Source organism: Argiope bruennichi, chromosome X1 (genome assembly GCF_947563725.1).
Source record: "Argiope bruennichi chromosome X1, qqArgBrue1.1, whole genome shotgun sequence".
Classification (NCBI taxonomy): Eukaryota; Metazoa; Arthropoda; class Arachnida; order Araneae; family Araneidae; genus Argiope; species Argiope bruennichi.
The window spans coordinates 103,059,805-103,063,711 of record NC_079162.1 but is presented as its reverse complement, the minus strand read 5'-3'; the positions used below and the strand labels follow the sequence as shown (position 1 = coordinate 103,063,711).

Genomic DNA, 3,907 nt, shown 5'->3' with positions numbered 1-3,907 from the left:
GTTTAATTTAAATATTTATCAACATCCAACGTACGCCTATTAATTTGATTAAAAGTTACTCTTTGGAAGTGGCGCAACTATAATTAAAACTGGAAGTTTTTTTTTTAATAAAAAGTCTTTCATGAAGGGAGATTATAAAATGATATTTTCTTAATTTATAATATTCAAATAGCATTATCGCCCTGAAAGATGTTATACTTCATTCAGAGTTCGATGTTTGGTTTAAGAGCACATTTTGTCCAGATAAGAAACTACCCGGAACTTTTGTAACTATCCGGAATATGCGATTTAAAACCAAAAAATAAATAAAAAATTGTGGAGCTCATCACGATTTTGCGTGTCATCCAGAGCATGCTAATCTTCTCTGCATCGTTACAATTTTAATACACATGTACTACCTAAACTAACAAAAATTTCACAAGTCACGATATACATATATATAGTACGGCAAATCTTGTTTATTTTTCTAGTGGTGTTCTAATTGGTTCTAAAATGTACACTAAATTGTTGTTTGTGGAAGTTTGGATTCAGCATTATTCTTTGATCCACAAGATACACAATAGTAGCTGCAATCCAACTAATTGACAATTCTGGAATGCGATCATTGAAATTCAGGTTGACATATAATAATAATGGATGACGTCGGAAAAACCATTAGATGTAGCTATTTACGGATATGAAAATTTGATTTACAGCGCCATCTACAAATCGTTGTTGATTGTCTAATATGATATTTTATGATTCTTTTTCCCCTCTTTTTTTATTTAGCTGGGTAAAAAATGTTTAGGATAAGATTGTTTCACTATTTATAGAATGCAAATAAAACTACTTTAAAAATATATAAGAAAAATTTAAATTTATGGATTTCTAGAAATATTCAAGAATTTTTCGACGGAAAAGATTAGATTGTCAATAGAGGTATTACCACTTTTAGAAATGAAAAGTAATCTATATGAAATTTCTGAAAATAAGTTCAGTCATACTTACCTGGCACTGGGGATGCTTTGATCAACAAGGAAGCTCCCCCGAGCAGAGACCCTCCATTGCACTTCGGTGGGTTGACGTTCGCCACATCCGCAAATTGCGGTTGCTTGGGGTGCACAATTTTTGGTAGCTGGGACTGCGTTCGCGCTGTCCCTCATAATAAGAAAAGTATATGTGTGTGCTTAGAATACATATGCATCGAGGGTTTTCTGTTCAGAACTGTTGCCCTTGTGAAACCGTTTCCATTGTATTACTGTGGGAATTGCTGCTCTTACTCGCATAATAGTATGCTTCTCGGTCTATATGGATGAGAGCCTGTACATAACTTATCATTCGTAGGAGTAATCTAAACCTAATTCAGGTATGCATGCATAGCGGATACAATTTTTTATGAAATTATGGGTAGAGAAAAAAGGGGGCAACTAGCTTTTAATTTTTGCGTTTAATTGTATACTTCGAATAACGAAATTTCATTAAATAAGGTGGACAATTTAATGAATATTCTGGGACTTTGTAAATTCATCATTAAAAAGTTTTTTTAATTAAATTTTTATAGATCCACAAAATGTAAATCAGTAAAATGCTTTTCTTACATGCACACACAAAATTTCTCGCTTCATTTAGAAAATTTACGTAGATATCAAAATTAGTTATTTTATTATAGGATATGTCTCTTATTAAGTGTTCCTTCTACTTTTATGTAGCATCCGAAATATTTCAGTTTTAAATTTGTTTACAATTCCTTTTTCTTCCCCCCCCCCTGGAATGCCCTTTTATTTTTTAAGAACGATCGCAGCGCTCTCTCCTGACAGATAGGAAGCTGATATCGTGCATGCTGTCATTTCAAAGGAAAACACTCTTTAAAAAAATGGTAAATATGCAGAATAAATTAAATGTAATTTTATTTTTATTGCCAGAATTATATATATAGGGTGATTATAATTAAAGTTACGATTTCAAAAATCGATCATTTTAAAACTACTTGTCAAGAGACTTGATATTTTAGCACAACAGTCACGAGGCAATTGAATTTTGTTCCGCGAAGGAAAGAAATAGTTCCAAAACGTGCCAATAGATGGTGCTGCCAGGGTGAAGAGCGAAAATGGATTCGTTAAGTACAGGAATATTGTTAGCCAAAAGGAAAAACATGGGTTCAGTCGTGACCTCTGAGAGACTAATCAAATTTTTTGTTTACAACAATTTTTATTTTCTACAAGTAAATCTTTTACTATTAATTAGTTTCCTTTTTTTAAAAAAAAATCAAATTCCTGAGAACTAAAAAGTTTCCATTTCAAAGAAAATTTAATGTAAACACCTATTTCACACAAATAGATAATAAATAATTCGTAAATTAGCAATTATTATGCACCTATTTAATAATTCGGTGAATGTGTTTTTAATAACGAAAGTTGTCAAGAAAGTGTGATATACAATATCGGAATTTATCAAACCACGATTGTAATTGTTTAAATGTCGAATTTTTAAATACAAAGTAATATTCTTTAATTAGTATCTATGCAATTTGATAATTTAGAGAATTGACGAGGAAGCACAACGCTATACATCGCAAGCTACGCGTTATGTTAACCTCCGTCCTTCTCGGAGCGTCCGCCTAGCCGTGAAGACTCATTACAACAGCCAGCAGGCCTTATCTCTCGGAGGTCACATTCTCTCAAACGTTCTTACTTTTGAAAATAAGGTTTGCAATGGATTTGCCCATACGATAGGGAGAAATGTTGCGAAGTAGACGGTAGTAATAAAATACAATACTCTACAAACTACTAGCATCGGTTAAATTTCCCTTTTTATTCCAGCACTATAACCAACCTCAAGGTTGGAAGCGTTTCGACTGGATACGTTCAGACAATCACGCAACAACTGTAACTAGCTTAAAGAAAATATAAAACTTGAAATTTGTTTGCAGATAAAAGTTATTAATAAGATATCTTGCTTTACAGAAGTATTTCTAGTTTAAAAATATGAAATAGTAAAATTAACGGTTTGGATATTTTAATCCTTTTTCTAACCAAAATGAATACTGTAATTGATTTGTATAATTATACCCGAAACATTTATTTATTAAAAAAATTGTTAAATATTAAACTGCTTTTATTTACTCTTAATTTTACCTCAAATTTATTGATCTTAAATACGATGAGCATGTATATGATTCAATCCATTTTTCTGACCGAACTTAGTCAAGAATCCAAAACTATGATAGGCGTTTGTGAAGCTTTAGTATTCTTTGATTATTTTGATAGGACATACTTTCAGTGGTAATGCATTAACAGCTGTATTTTTTCAGGAAATTATTTAGCATTAACTTTCTAGACAGAAAGGCGCTGCAGCACCTATCCAACCATCGGAGACGACAAGAGCGCCCCTCAGTCAATTGCTTTATTCTGCATTTGCATGTTTTTAAACGATGTCAACCTATAATTGTTGAAATTTAATTAGTTTTATATACTGATCATGATAACGTTACCCACTTTTAAAAATCTATTTTATCACAACGTAAATATAACAAAACCATAGAAAATAATTCAGATGTTTTTATAAGTTTATTCTCAATTCATCTTGAGCAAAAATGTAGCGTGGTGGTATGTTAGTAAAATTTATCATAAATAATTTCAGGTTAGTATTGAGTGGAAATTTTAAAAGTAGGGAGGCAACTAATATTTCCCTCGTGGTCACAAAACTCCAATACATTAGAGAAATTTGTAATCAGAACTTTAATCTTATAAATCAAATCCACAACAATTCTAATGTGAAAACTTATCTTATATGAGTGATACAGGGCCAGATTCTTGATTGCATGAAAGTAAAATCTCGAAACACAACACAAATACAAAATAAATCAGTTATCAAATATGCGAATATCTATTCTAATATTCATCCGGTGATTCCAAGTATGTACGGTAAT

The 3,907-nt window shown here is 31.5% G+C and overlaps 1 non-coding gene and 1 pseudogene across 1 annotated transcript; one reads left to right on the top strand and one right to left on the bottom strand.

The window, feature by feature from the left end:
- Positions 1-309: 309 nt before the first annotated feature.
- On the bottom strand, positions 310-404 carry LOC129959576 (U6 spliceosomal RNA; annotated as a pseudogene).
- Positions 405-979: 575 nt separating this feature from the next.
- LOC129959581 (U1 spliceosomal RNA) lies at positions 980-1,140 on the top strand. The gene has a single exon (XR_008783469.1). It is a non-coding gene; the product is annotated as a U1 spliceosomal RNA (small nuclear RNA).
- Positions 1,141-3,907: the final 2,767 nt, after the last annotated feature.